Source organism: Canis lupus, chromosome 29 (assembly GCF_011100685.1).
Source record: "Canis lupus familiaris isolate Mischka breed German Shepherd chromosome 29, alternate assembly UU_Cfam_GSD_1.0, whole genome shotgun sequence".
Lineage (NCBI taxonomy): Eukaryota > Metazoa > Chordata > Mammalia > Carnivora > Canidae > Canis > Canis lupus.
In genome coordinates, this window is record NC_049250.1 from 28112869 (window position 1) to 28129093 (window position 16225).

At 40.0% G+C, this 16225-nt stretch overlaps 1 long non-coding RNA gene across 1 annotated transcript in view; it reads right to left on the reverse strand.

The window, feature by feature from the left end:
- LOC111093192 overlaps nucleotides 1-16225 on the reverse strand; it is a 72445-nt gene that overhangs the window by 13258 nt on the left and 42962 nt on the right. Inside the window, exon 10 of the long non-coding RNA XR_005381143.1 lies at nucleotides 1340-1402. This is a non-coding gene — a long non-coding RNA (uncharacterized LOC111093192). The remainder of the gene's footprint in view (nucleotides 1-1339; nucleotides 1403-16225) is intronic.

Genomic DNA, 16225 nt, shown 5'->3' on the forward strand with positions numbered 1-16225 from the left:
GGGAGATGTCTTGCTGGGACATGTAAATCTGGGACAAAGTAAATATAAGTTGAGCGTGGAGTGATCTCGTTTTGCCAAAGTAAGGAAGAGCTAACATAGGAAACAGGAGTCAGCTGAAAGGGGCTCCCACTGACAAACTCTGAAACAATTTGAACATCAAATAAAAATAGTTCAGATTGAATTTCAGACTAAATAGGGGTACATGAACACATCACAATATAAATAAACGGGGAGATGGGCAACTGGGTGGCTCAGATGGTAAAGCGTGTGCCTTTGGCTCAGGTCATGATCTCCCAGTCCTGTGATCAAGCCCAGCATCAGGCTCCCTGAACAGTGGGGAGTCTGCTTCTCCCTCTTCCTCTGCCTCTCACCTCCACTTTAGCTCTCTCTCTCTCTTAAATGAATAAATAGAATCTTAATAAATAAATAAGGAGAAAGGAAAGTTCTACCTTACAGTAAAAGTTTTAAAATATATCCCTACAAAGTATCTATTAAGTACTTACTAATCAGTGAACACAAAGTATTCATTAGTTAACTTTATAGTGGAGAAACTTGGCAAACACCACACTGACAAATGTGGTGACAAATGTCACCAAGTGACAAATGTCATTATCAATAATGAGACAAATCAGGGTGCCTAGTGGCTCAGTCAGTTGAGGATCCAACTCTTAATCTGGGGTTGTGAGTTCAAGCTCCGTGTTGGGCTCCACATTGGGCACAGAGCCTACTTAAAAAAAAAAAAAAAAAAAAAGTTGCCTTCAGCTGAGCACCCAACTCTTGGTTTCAGCTTAGGTCATGATCTTTGGGTCATGGGATCAAGCCCCACATACGGCTCCATGCTCAGTTTGAGCATGTGCCCCTCATATAATGCAATGAGGAAAACATAGCATCAATTCTATGTTTGTTTTTTTTTTTTTTAAGATTTTGTTTATTTACTCATGAGAGACACAGAGAGAAAGGCAGAGACACAGGCAGAGGGAGAAGCAGGCTTCTTGCAAGGAGCCGATGCAGGACTCGATACCCAACCACGGCATCACACCCTGAGATACTCAACGGCTGAGCCACCCAGGCATCCCACTTCTATGGTATTCTTACAGATGTGTGTAAATCATGAAGATATATTAGATTCACCCAAACCAGTGGATAATTAAATGATTACTAACCTGCATTCTTTAAAAAAATGATGGATTTTAGATTTATTTATTTATAAGTAAATAAGGCCCAAAACTCACAACCTTGAGATCAAGAGTCACATGCTTTACCAACTGAGCCACCCAGGCACCCCAAAAAAACAACAGATTAACTAAAGACAAAGAAGGTCTGCAAAGCAATTGCTTACTGAAGGAAGCGGAAAAGATGTCGTAACTAAACCCAACACGTGACCTGCGGCCGGATCCTGGACCTATAATGAAAATTACGGGGACAATATTCAGAATTTGAATGAGGGTCTGAGGATCAGGAGGCACTTTGAATCATTAATTTTCTTTTTTTTTTTTAAGATTTTATTTATTTATTCATGAGAGACACACAGAAAGAGGCAGAGACACAGGCAGAGGGAGAAGCACACTCCCTGTGAGGATCCCCATATGGGACTCGATCCCAGAACCCTAGGATCAGGACCTGACCCAAAGGCAGACACTCAACCTCTGAGCCACCCAAGTGTCCCCACAATGGGCAAATCCTGGAGAAGGGTATATAGCGCTTTTTATACAATTTTTCTAGCTTCTCTGTACATTTAAAATGATGTCAAATAAAGAGCTAAAACATACTCAGAAATGCTGATGTCTCAATACCACCCAAGATCAGTTTAGCCAGGATTTCTGGGGGTAGGGCTTTCAAGGCTCCCCAGGTGAGTCACATGGACTCCCAGGCTGAGCTCCGTGTGGCTGGTACATCTTGCTCAGCAGTTATCTTGGCTTCACAGCTTCCAATAGCAGCAGCCAGCACTTCCCATTGGCATATCACATGCCAGCCTCTGAGTTAGGGACCTTGGGCACAGGAAGGAATGAGACCAACGTGGGCCTTGACATCCAGTAGCAGCACAAGGGTACTGGAAACAGGCTAATGTTAGGCCCTCTGCCTGCCCAAATATGCATGAAGTTGGAGCTGTGGAACCTTTTTCTCACCCTCAGAGTCAAGAGGGGCATATGCTTCTGATGCAGGTTATGTTAGAGAAGCACTAGGCTCTGGGTTTTGTGCTTCCTTTACACAGGGCTTGGGCAAGCCTAGCTGTGCTCAGAGGCTCCCCCTCTACCCCAGGAGAGCCAGTACCTGGCCTAGTCCTCCTCTTTTTCATTCTTTTTGTCTCCACCCATGAGTCTGACATTTTACCCATGCGTTTTAATTTCAACATAAGTTTATATCACTTAACTTCTATGTTTTAATCTTTTCCCTAATTGACTTTCAGCATCTTTATCATTCTAAATATTTCTACTTTATATGACTTTATTTTTATTATATCTTTTTTTTTCAGATTCAAGTTCGTGGTTAGTGTAAAACTGTGCTTAGATACGTAATGTAGAAAGCAAACTTCCCCAAATCCCATCAGCAGGGTTAATCATTGTTGTTTTTTTTTTTGGGGGGGGGGGTTAATCATTGTTAATAATTGATGTATATTTCTCTAGATCTGGGTATATGTATAGATATATATGTCAAGATATTTTATTGACATTAGTAGTAAGAGACATGGACTTTACACACTATTTTAAAACTTTCCCTTTTTTTCATTTAAGAATATGTCATGGGAGGGGAGTCCGGGTAGCTCAGCTGGTTAAGCCACTGCCTTTGGCTCAGGTCATGATTCCAGTCCCTAGAGCAAGCCCAGCATCAGGCTCCCTGCTCAGTGGGGAGTCCGCTTCTCCCTTTCCCTCTGCCCCCCTTCCCCCGCTCATGTTCTCTCTCTTGCTCATTCTTGCCAAGATATGAAAACAACCTAAATGTCCATCAATGGATGAACTGTCAATCAAAGGAGATATATATATATCACATTGTATTTTATATATATACCACATAGCGGATTTTATATATATATAAATATATACATATATATGTATATAATTATATACATTATATTAGGCAACCATGAGAAACAAAGAAATCCTGCCATCTGTGACAACATGACTTTGAGCGCATTATGTTAAGTGATGTCACTGAAGAACCTACGAATCATGTTGAAGCTAAACTCGTATGCAAAGACCATGCGCTGGAACACCATTCTTCGCCAGGCCAAGAATCACAAACTCTGGATGGATAAGGTGGCGGCAGCCTTCGAAGCCAAATCAGATGAGAAGGGGGTTCCAGGCAAGAAGCCTGTGGTAGGGAAGAAAGGAAAGAAGGCTGTTGATGTGAAAAAGCAGAAGAAACCTTTGGTAGGAAAAAAGGCTGCAGCTACCAAGAAACCAGCAGCTGACAAGAAGCCTGCTGCCTAAAAACTTAGATTTGTTTATTCCATAAAAGTCAAATCATTTTGGACAGCTAATTTTGAATAAAGACCTGATCAAAGACAGTGAGAAAAAAAAATGTCAACCAGAGAAAGGCAACTATCCTATGATATCAGTTATATGTGGTATCTTAAAAAGTTGAACTTGTAGAGTAAATGGTGGTTGCCAGGCACATGGGGGGTGGGTAGAAGAATTGGAAAGATGTTGGTTGAAGGCTACAAACTTGCAATTAGAAGATGAGTAAGTTCTCCAAACTTAATGCACAACATAGAGATTACAATCAATAATGCTGTGTTATATACTTCCAAGTTGCTAAGAGACTCAGCCTTAAATGTTCTCTTCACAAAAAAAAATGATAATTCTGTGATGTGACAGAGGTGTTAGCTAATGCGACAGTGGTGTTGGTCATTCTGCAATATATAAATGTATCAGATCAACAGATTATATACCTTGAACTTACACAATGTTATATATCAATTATATCTAAATAAAAAGGCACATCTTTGTTTAAAATTTTATTTTTTAAGTAATCTCTATATCCAACTTGCAACCCTGAAATCAAGAACCACATGCTCTACTGACTGAGCCGCCAGGCACCCCAATAAAAGTATACATCTTGAAATTTTTCCAAAGGATTCATTCAAATCTTATGTATCATACAAATATAAACATATACTAAGATATTTACTAGTTTTAATATTATTGGAACTTGACTGTACATATTATTTTGAAGCTTGCTATTTCCTTCATTCAGTTAAATATAAAATGTGAAAAAATTTCCAGCATTTATTCAAAAAATACTAACACCTATTGGGTGGCCTGGATGATCCAGTTGGTTAAGCATCTGCCCTCAGCTCAGGTCACGATCCCGGGGTCCTGGTATCAAGCCCCGTACTGGGCTCCCTTGCTCAGCAAGGAGTCTGCTTCTCCCTCTCCCTTTGCCTCTCCCCCATGCTTATGCTCTCTCACACTGTCTCAAATAAATAAAATTTTAAAAGATAAAAAGCAAAAAATACTAACACCTACTATGTAGCAGGCTTTGTTCTATGCTCTAGAGAGGCCTCATTGAAAAAGATGATGTTCCAACCTTAACATACACGAGTATGTTATTATAAAGAGGGATTAAGAAAGCAAACAAGTGCGCACCTGGGTGGCTCAGTGGTTGAGCATCTGCCTTCGGCTCAGGTCGTGATCCTGGGATCCTGCTTCTCCCTCTGCCTATGTTTCTGCCTCTCTCTGTATGCCTATCATGAATAAATAAATAAAATCTTTTTTTTTTTAAAGCAAACAAGTGAGTAAATAAGTAGTAAGTGCCACGAGAAAATAAAATCCAGTAAGAGGGTAGAGATAACGGGAGAAGTTTTGTTTTCATTGGTCACAAAGGAATCTCCTCAAGAATTTGAACTGGAGCAGATAACTAAATAATAGGAAAGTCAGACTGCATGATGATCTGGGGAAGAACATTCCAGTTAGAGGGTAGAGCTGGTGCTAAGTATCAGGGATGGGAACAAACTTGGCTTGTTCAAGGAGCCCAGAGAAGCCAAGTGGGGTTTGGAAAGGAGCTAGCAGGAAGGAAGAACAGTGGCTGGTATGAGAGATCACTAGGTAAGAGGTTTATAATTTATTCTAGGAGCAACAGAAAGCCCTACAAAGATTTAAGCAGGGATGTGATATGAACATATCTAGGATGTTACAAAATCACTCTGACTGCTAAGTAGCTAATGGATTATAGGGGAATAAGAACAAAAGCAGGGTGCCCAGAGAGCAATCTATTCCTGAGAGAAGCTATAACTCACTGAAGTTCTGGGAATATAGTAAGGTTTTGTAGTAAGTGTTGAACTCATGGGATTTGATGATGGATTGAATGGGAGGAAGGGTGACGGTAAGGGAGAAAGAAATGAGCGACTCTGGCCTTTTGCCAGGTATCATCTTTAACATTTGGATGACTGGGGATAACACTGATGAGTTTTGAGAAAGAAGTGGGAAAAATGGAGAACTCTGATTTGGATATGCTGAGACAAAATGTGACCTATCACACATCCAAGTAGAGATGTTGCATAGGTGAATGAGTTCTCCCAGGGGAGATGAGAGGATTATCGGGTTTGGAGATACAGATGTAGAAGTCATCAACATATGGATGTTATTTAAAGCCATAGGACTGAGTGAGGTCATTTTGGAAGAGCATACTAATACAGAAGAGGAGAGGGCTTAGATGAGAGCCCTTGCTTACGGACTTCTAACATTTAGGAGAGAAAAAGAGCAGGAAAGTGGCAAAGAAGGAGTAGTCATTAGAAATAACAGGACTGTGTCTCATGAAGGTCTACTCAGTCAAACTCCTATGATAGGAGAGGACTAAGATGAGGACTAAGAATTGTTATAGGATTTGCAAAGATGGAGGCCAATGGAGACCTTGACCTACAGAGAGTGATGGAGATAGAAACTTGAGTTGAAATCCCACTGAGGGCAGCCTGGGTGGCTCAGTGGTTTAGCGCCACCTTCAGCCCAGGGCCTGATCCTGGAGACCCGGGATCGAGTCCCACGTTGGGCTCCCTGCTTCTCTCTCTCCCTGTGTCTCTGCCTCTCTCTCTCTCTCTGTGTCTCTCATGAATAAATAAAATCTTAAAAAATAAAAAAGAAAGAAAGAAATTTGAGTGTTAAAGAGAAAAGGAAAGGTGGGGAAATAGAAATATCTGGGAGAGAAAACACTTTCAAGCTAAGCAGAGATGGAGCAATTGGAAAGCAATTAAGTAGAGGAAGAGTTTGGGTTCTCTGTTTTTTAAATGGTGACGACGACATCATGTTTTATAAGAATGGGATTGGTCCAACTGAGAGGAAAATATTGGTGACTTTGCAGGAGCAAAGTCCTTGAAATGTAAGAAGGGGTGGGATATTAGGCATGGATAAAGATGTGAGCGTTAGCAAGGAACTTAATTGGTGCTCAATAAATCTTATAGGAATTTAGGTGCATCTAATTTTTCTTTTATTTATTATTTATTTTTAAGATTTTATTTATTTATCTGACACACACAGAAAGAGAGAGAGAGGAAGAGAGAGACAGAGCTCGAGCACAAGCAGGGGGAGCTGCAGGCAGAGGCAGAGGGAGAAGCAGGGAGTCCAGTGTGGGGGTTGATTCCAGGACCCCAGGATCATGACCTGAGCCTAAGGCAGACCTTAACCAACTGAGCCACTCACTCAGCTACTCCTTATTTTTTATTTTTATTTTATTTTATTTTTTAAAGATTTTATTTATTTGTTAGAGAGAGAGAGGAAAAGAGAGAGGAAAGGCAGAGGTACAGGCAGAGGGAGAAGCAGGCTCCATGCAGGGAGCCTGATGTGGAACTCGATCCTGGGTCTCCAGGATCAGGGCCCGGGCTGAAGGCGGCGCTCAACCGCTGAGCCACCCGGGCTGCCCCTATTTTTTATTTTTTAAATATAATACTTTCAGGATGCCTGGCTGGCTCAGTTGGTGGAACATGCAACTTGATCTCAGAGTTCGAGTCCCATGTTGGGTGTAGAGATTACTCAAAAATATCTTTTTAAAAAATGTAATACTTTGGATATCCTTATATATTTATCTTTATACACTTATGGGACTTAATGGAGGATAAATTCTAATAAGTATATTTCTTGGTCAAAAGATATGAGGAGCTTAATTTTTATAAGATATTAGAAAATTTTCTGCCAAAATATTTCATTTTTTAATTCTTAAAACTGAATTTGGAAATATTAGCTCTAACCATATGAGCTATTGTCTTTTTAGTCTCTTATAGGTTCCATTTTAGATATTATTGGTTTTATCTATTTAATTTCTGTCCCCTTCTTTATATTGCTCCATTTTCCTCTTTATTTTTCCTATATTCCTTTTTGATGATTCATCTTTGAACTATTTGGCCAGAACCAGGGCCTGAGGGAGTGTGAACCATGGAGGGTTCACAATGTAAACAAGAAACCTCTTTCTCCCAGCTGCTCAGCCACCTGCTCCCTCGGCCTCCCATGAAAACAAGTCCCCTGGTGCAGTTAATAAGATTCTCTCAAAAGAATTTCCTCTGAAGAGACAATAAACTCAAGGGTTAAGTCTCTCCAGAACCATACATTCCATTGTGAAGATAACATATTGGATTTCCTTAAAAAGTGTTAACATACTATACCATCTAGTATTTATATTAAAAAATTGTTTGCCACAAAACCCATGGACTCCAGTTGAATTTGAGGCAAATTGTCAATGCTAAGCCACAAGACAGAAGGTGGTGATGCCATGTTGGGGGACTGCTCAGCTCATGATGTGGGTTTTGACCCTGCTCAGGAAGCACTTGCTCAGGAAGCAAATGGTGGTGAACTTTTTGGAGATTCTGAAATGAAGTGGGACAAAGGATGGAAGTAGAGAAGCATGCAGCCAAATTATTGGCACCACTTCTAAACCAACTGCTTTTACCCTTTTATTACCACAATGAATCCCCTCCCTTCCCTACAAAATCATAGGAAGATTCTTTTAAATGATAGGTGTTTCCAGCTCTCTTTTCTTATTCTAGGGGCCAAGGAGAAGCTGGCAAAAGTGAAGGTTATTGTTCAAAGATACTTAATAAGCTCATGGTTCTTCTGGCGATGGTTCTTTTTATCTGGTTGATTCTGTATCTGGCTATTTAGAATGGTCTAGAGGGCAACTTTTAAGAAGAGACTCCCTCTCACTTTCTAATCATTAGCCATGGTTCCACTAGATCTAGAAAGCTCTTGAGATATGGGGACATAGCTGATGCTGCACTGTTAAAATTTTTTGCCCATTATTTAAGAAAATAGGATGATTTCCGGGGTAAGTTGAGTTTCAGAAGACAGGTCTAAACAAATTTTTGGATCTAGGCCGCACTCAATGTTTCTAATGTTTTATAATTGTCTCCCCACAGATAATTTACTGGGTGCATTTAAGCAAGAATTACGCTAACTAGTGTACCCCAAATGGGTTAACCTCAATATTGAATTCCTCTGCCCTCAGGGTCATTGAGTGGGATCTGAATCAGCCTGAGCTCCCAAGATGGCCGTCTCTGGCATTGAGTAGCATCTTAAGTTTATCTAAATGTGTTACTTAATGTGTGCCAAGATGTGAAAAAGTTTAGGAAGTTCTGCCTTTAAGAGTTTAGCCTTTCACCAGGTTGTCTCGGTATATATGGAAATACCCAGCAAATTCACTGAAACTCAGGCAAGTACTCTTGATCCAGGCCACATCACAATGGCTGTCCCCAAAAGCTCATTGTCCTTCAACCCATGTGCCTTTGTTGCTACTGTTCAAGCTTGAGTTAGTATAGCTGCTCACTATAACACAGACAGCCTCAAGGATGTGGCTCAGACTCTTGTCCAGCACTGGTTGCTGATGATGTTATTTCTGCTAATTCTTTTTCACCCAACACGACAGTCCCTTCTTTCCATTGCAACCTCTGTTAAAGATTATCCACTCTGAAGGGCCTGGGCAGCTCAGCTGGTTGAGCGTCTGACTCTTGGTTTCGGTTCAGGTCATCATTTCAGGATGGTGAGATGGAGCCCTGCATTGGAGTCTCGCTCAGTACAGAGTTTGCTTGGATTTCCCTCTCTTTCTCTGCCCTTGCCCCCTGCTCTCTTTCTCTCTCAAATAGATAAATCTTTTAAAAAACAAAAACCAAACAAGCAAAAAAGATTCTCCACGCTGAAATCACCTTTTAGACGCACTTGAATAATCTATTCCTTAAGGCTCAAGATTGCTACCAGTTTGTTGCAAACCCAGACCGATAATAGTCCCCTTTCCCCTCCAGACCATAGCACAGAAGCCAGCCCATTAATACTTTTTCCTCCTATCCTAATGATGAGTTATCCCTGTAGGATCTGTTCATCCTTTCTAGCTCTCTGCCTAGCCCAGTCCAGAGTTTGACCCTCAAAGAGAGAGAGAGAGAGAGAGTGTGTGTGTGTGTGTGTGTGTGTGTGTGTGTGTGTGTGCAGCCTTACAAGGGAGCAATGAGATCTTGCTAAGTATGGATGTTCTATCATAAATATTGCTATACCATTCACCATCACCTGGGAAACAAATATTATTGGATTATTTGAGGCTTGCATTTTTTTGGTCTCTGCTTTTGGGTTTGAGGAAACAGCATGCACTCCAGTTAGAACACTGTTAGTTTGGATCCTTGGGTGGCTCAGCGGTTTGGCGCCTGTCTTTGGCCCAGGGCGCGATCCTGGAGACCTGGGATCGAATCCCATGTCGGGCTCCCGGTGCATGGAGCCTGCTTCTCCCTCTGCCTATGTCTCTGCCTCTCTCTCTCTCTCTCTCTCTCTCTCTCTGTGACTATCATAAATAAATAAAAATTTTTAAAAAATGCTTTCCCTTTAAAAAAAAAAAAACACTGTTAGTTGATGATTATATGGAACTAGAGTTGCACAAGTACCATGAGTTTTGGGATCAAAGAAGAGAGCTTTTTGAGGAGGTCCTGACTTTCGGTGAGTTATGTGTTTTCCCTCTCCTTCCCTTTCTCCCACTTCCTTATTTTTTAAACCAGTTGTATACCGACTGATAATGAGTTTTGGAGAAGCTGGATGCATGTCATCTTCTAAAGAAACCAGAAAGACAGGTGTTCTTCCATTACAAATACTATCTTGAAGACCAAGTAACCCAAAAAGATAACTGGCTTGCTGGGTAATTATTACCAGAAAGGAACATTAGAGCTCAGTTGTTCTTGCTATCAGCTTTCTCAACTTTTATTGCTTGCCATAACTGGTTGTTTCACCTTTAACTGGCTTATAAGTAATGATTTCATGTTAACAGGTCTCTTCATTAATTTATCTTGGAGTCATTTTTCAGGGATTTTATGGTGAAAGAAATGCCAGGAAGCAGCAGTACTTAGTGCAGGGTGTTGTATGAGTGGTTTACTGAAAACAATTCCTTGTTATTGACAAGGAGGTTTGGATACAGCTGCTTTAAAAATTGCCCAGGCTATAAATACAGATTAGAGCTCTAGAGATTGTCTGCCCATTCTTCTGTCCAGTGGATATGAGTTGGCATTCTGGTAAGACCTAACACCCTATTCATCTCCTCAACTTTCATAAAATCCTCTTCAGGTTCATTGTCTCTTGGCAAAATCAAGTCACTGGAGAGCAGATACTTACTGGCACATAGCTATACAGCAGGTACCAGCTCATTATCACTCAACAGTTGAGAAAACCAATATACTTGTAGAGTACTTGAAGAAAACTCAGTCCATTCATGCTTAATGATAGTCTACAATTTATTCATGGACCAAGCCAGGCCAAAAGAGAGCTGGGTCCCATCAGGTCAATTAACATGAGACATTAAAGGCCTCTGAACAAGGGAAGATCCCTAACCCAGATTCAAAATGGAAGAGGGGAAGGTTTTCCCAAGGAAATGACGTCTGAGGCAAGACCTGAAAGATAAGTAGGCATAGTAGCAAGGCAAAGAAAGATGTGAAAGAAAGCCAAGAGGTGAGGAAGAGAGCACAGAACATTGAAGGAACTGAGGACAATTCAGTGAGGCTAGAGCTTAGAGTGTAAAGGAGGAAGTGGCAAGAGGGCAATTAGGCAGGAGCCAGATTGTGCAGAGACATAAAACTATGTCAAAGATCTGAACTTTGTCCTAACGGCAATGGGAGTCACTGAAAAGTCTTATGCAAAGGAGGTGACAAGCTGAGATGTACCTGTTTGAAAAATCATTCTAAAAAAAATAAAAATAATTTAAAAAAAAGAAAAATCATTCTAGTTGCACTGCAGTGATAGAGGAGACCATTGGGAAAGACAAGGCCAGAAGCTAGAAGACCACTTGGTAATGTCCTGGTAATACAGGAAGGAGGCAAGAGTAGTTGGAGAGTAGTTGTTTTATCTGTTGTGGGGTACACTGTCTAGGGATCCAGGAGCTCCTACAGTCACAACCTCTCACTTGGCTGCACCTGCTTTTTTTTTTTTTTTTTTTTGAAAAATAAGAATCACTCAGAGTGGTCTTTTTATTATTTTTAAGATTTTATTGATTTATTTATATAAGAGAGAGCATGCAAGAGTGGGCATATACAAACCCAAGCAAGGGGAGGCATAGAGGGGGAGGGAGAGAGAGAGAAAGAATCTTAAGCAGACTTTTGACCCATGAGATCATGACCTGAGCTGAAATGAAGAGTCAGACGCTAAAGTGCTCAACTGATTGAACCTCCCAAGTGCTCCCAGAGTGGTCTTTAAAAAAAAACAAACAAAACCCCCAATACTTAGAAACCACACAAATTACAGGCAACTTAACTTTGTTAGGGATTTCTATTCTCAAGGAAACATTCCACTTTCCCATATTATTTTTTTAATTGGATTTAACTTTTACGTAGTATTTACAGGATACTCAGGGTATACAAAAGTTCCATAATTTCACAATTTAGGAGCCACTTTTGATTCCTGTCTCTCCATTATTCCTTTATCTGTCACATCTGAGCAATCACTGAGTCCTGTAGACTCTGTCACACTTTCTACTTTCTTTTCCACCTCCCAATCCCCCGCCCCCACACCCTGCACCATTGTAGTCTGGATCATATCATCTTTCACTTCCAAAGCCCCCTAACTGATTTTCCTTTCTTTATGTTGCCCCTTCTACCTACTACCAGCCAGTGGTCCTTTCACATGTAAACCAAAGCCCTCCCAACATTCTTTCAAAGCCCACAAAGACTCCTCATGTCCTTGAGATAAAAGTAGGTCTTACTTTGCCTCCTGCTCTAGACTCATTTTATACTGCTCTACTCTTGCGCTCTCCTAAAGGTTTCCTGAACTTTGGTCTTCTCTTACAGCTATACCCTGGTCCCAGGATTCACAAAAGCCATTCCTTGAAATGACTTGACATGCAGCATATTGTCTCTTTTTTCTGGCTGTCTCCTCATCCTGCCCAGCTCTCAGTCTGAACCTCTGCTCTTCAGTTCATCTTTCATAATTCCAAGATTTGGCTAAGTTTCTCTGTTATGTTTTTATTAGTATCTTTAATTGTCCTATCACAATCTTCAGTATACGTTGTTAATTCTTCTCTAAGTGTATCTTTCTCCTGGCTGACCAGTCCTGTCTTATTCCCTTCACATATTTCCTGGTATATAGAACAGAAAAGCATGTTTCAAACTTAAAAAAGAATTATAAAACAATCTTGAAAAAGAACGAAGTTGGAGGACCCCTATACTTTCCAATTTCAAAACTAAAAGTAATGGTAATCAAGACAGTATGATAATGGCATAGGGATAGATATATAGCTTAACAGAATATAATTGAGAGTCCAGAAATAAGCCCCTGTATCTATATTTAATTGATTTTTTAATCAAGTGCACTAAGCCTACTCAAGGGGCAAAAGATAGTCTTTTCAAAAAGTGAGGTTAAGACAAGAAATATCCACATGCAAAAGAATGAAGTTAAATGTCTACCTCATACCATATACAAAATTTAACTAAAAATGGATCAAAGATCTAAACATACGAGCTGAAACTACAACATTCTTAGAAGGAAACATATGAGTAAATCTTCATGACCTTGGATTTTGCAATGATTTCTTTTCATTTTATTTTATTTTATTTTATTTTATTTTTTATAAATTTATTTTTTATTGGTGTTCAATTTGCCAACATATAGAATAACACCCAGTGTTCATCCCGTCAAGTGCCCACCTCAAGTGCCTGTCACCCAGTCACCCCCACCCCCCGCCCACCTCCCCTTCCACCACTCCTAGTTCGTTTCCCAGAGTTAGGAGTCTTTCATGTTCTGTCTCCCTTTCTGATATTTCCCACTTATTGGCAATGGTTTCTTAGATGTGACACTAAAAGCATAAAATAAAAACATAAGAAATATTTAAAAAGCATAAAATAAAAATATAAAAAAGCATAAAATAAAAATATAAAAAAGAAAAAGAAAAGAAAAGATAAACAGGACTTCTTTAAAATTAAAAACTTTTGTGCTTCAAAGGACAAATGAAGAAAGTGAAAAGACAATACACAAAATGGGAGAAGATTTCTGCAAATTACATATCAGATAAGGAAATTGTATCTAGAATATACATATTTTTAAAACTTCTTATAACTCAATAATAAAAAAAAACCCAATTTTTAAAATGGGCAAAATATCTGAATAGACATTTCTCCAAAGATGATATAAAGATAGCCAATAAGGACCTGAAAAGGTGCTTGATGTCATTAGTCATCAGGAAAATACAAATCAAACCCATGAAAAATTGCCATTTAATACCCACTAGGATGTCTGTAATCAAAAAGACAGATAGGGGGCATCTGGATGGCTCAGTTGGTTGAGTGTCCAATTCTTAGTTTGGCTCAGGTCAAGATCCTGGGGTTGTGAGATTGAACCCTGCATTGGACTCTGCACTCAGCCCTGAGTGTGCTTGAGATTCTCCTTCTCTCCCTCCCTCTCTGCCCCTTCCCCACTTGCATGCATGCACACGTTTCTCTCTCTCAAATAAATAAATAAAATCCTTTTAAAAAGACAGATAATAACAAGTGTAGGTGAGGATATGGAGAAATCAAACCCGTCATACACAGCTAGCGGGAATATAAAGTGGTAAAGATACTTTAGAAAACAGTTTGGCAATTCCTCAAGAAGTTTAACATAGAGTTATTGTATGAACCAGCAATTCCACTCCTAGAGAAATGAAAATACACATCCACACAAAAACTTGTATACAAATATTCATAGCAGCATTATTCATAACAGCAAAACAGTGACACAATCCCAATACCCATTAACTGATAAATGGATACACAAAATGTGGTATATCCAAATAATGGAGTATCACTTGGCCATAAAAAGAAACAAAGGTCTGATACATACTATAGTTTCAATGAACCCTGAGAACATTATGCCAAGTGCTAATAAGAAAAAGAAGCCAGGTCACAAAAGACCACATATTATATGATTCCATTTATATGAAATGTCTGTAATAAGCAAATTTGTAGAAATAAGGAATAGATTAGTATTTGCCTAGGGCTCTGAGAAATGGGAGGATTGCCTAATGATAGAACTAAAGGGCAAAGCGTTTTTTTGGGGGATGATGGAAATATTCTAAAATTGGCTGCAGCATTTGTTGTCCAACTTTATGAATATAATTTTTAGAAAAGTTGAATTGTTCATGTTAAATGGGTGGGCAAATTGTATGGTGTGTAAATTATATCTCGATGAAGCTGGTACAGAAAAATGAATTATAAGTGGAGAAATGAAAATAACATACGGAAAGGAGGTGGAAAGGGGCCAGAGGTTAAGGGGGAAAAAGACAGAGGGGAAAAAAAAGGGAAAACATTTTTTTCTAGGCTTCAGTTTCTATAGCCAGAGCGATAGCTCTTCATAGGGTATTCACACAGTGTTGGCGAGGCTTCCCCTGGCTGTGTTCAGACACTTCTCCAAGATTTGCTTACCTAAGAAATACTCATTTTGTTGGCAGCACTTCAGTTAGGCTCTTGGCCTCTTCTCTCCCTACATAAGACATCACCAAGAACAGATTTTTCCTCCAAGCAGAAAGATTTAAGAGAAGAGAGCTCTGCCCTGACAAGACTCTTGGTGGGGAACCATTCTGCCCTCCCCCACCCCCAGTAATCTAACTTAGCCCCTGTAATGGATGTTGCCATATACATAGAGATATTCCTCCCAGATAAAAGGACTCTCAATTGTTGAAAGGTATAGTGACCCAGAGTTTTCAGGAGTCACCTCTGTCTAGGAATTGTCCTTGATAAAGAGCGCCTCCTTACCCATGGTTACACCATTTTCCAGTGGCGGTCGTCAACCAATGACTGGTCAATACAGGTCCATAAAGGCCTGACCCCCTCTGCCCAACTCCAGACAATTAAAAAAGCTGGCCCAATGATGTCGTTCAACAGATGAATGGATAAAGATGTGGTATAGAATGTGACTCAGCCATCCGAAAGGATGACTACATATCATTAACATACACATGGATGGAACTGGAGGGTACTATGCTTAGTGAAATAAAGCCAATAGAAGAAAGACAATTATCATTTGGTTCCACTCATGTGGAATTTAAGAAACAGTGCAGAGGATCATAGGGGAAGGGAGGGAAAACTGAATGGGAAGAAATCAGAGAGGGAGACAAACCATGAGAGGCACTTAACTCTGGAAAACAAAGGGTTGCAGAAGGGGAGGTAGGTGGGGGGATAGGGTGACGGGCATTAAGGAGGAACATGATGAGATGAGCACTGGGTGTTATACTATAGGTTGGCAAATTGAATTTAAATAAAATACTTTTTTTTTTTTTTTTTTTTTTTAAAGTTGGCCCAGCTTCAGAGCTCCCTCTGCTGTTGACTGAAGCCTCTGGGGTGAGTGCATCCCAGCCTAGCTCCCCCTTGGCCCAAGTCGGTTTCCTTCACTGCCCTCCTTGGTGTGGATCCCAAGTCCACTCTATTAAACATCCACATGCTGATTTCCATCTCAGTGTCTGCTTGTCTGTCATTTCTGGATCTCTTTCCCTTGATTCATCTACTGGTCATGGATCATATTTCCTGCTTCTTTTTATGAATGATAATTTTTGATTGGCTCCTAGTCGTTGAATTTTTGTAGTTGGTATGATGGATTTTGTTATAGTCCCTTAAGGAGTTTTGAACTTTGTTTTATCATGCATTTAAGTTGCCTGTGGATCAGTAGATATACGAAGGACTTCTGGAATAATGGATATTGTTCTCTTTTTAAGCTCTGGGTGCTGGTTACATGGGTGTGTTTATTTTGTTAAGCCTTATTGAACTTATGATTTGTGTATTTTTCTGCATATAGGGTACACTAACATATATCCCACTTTA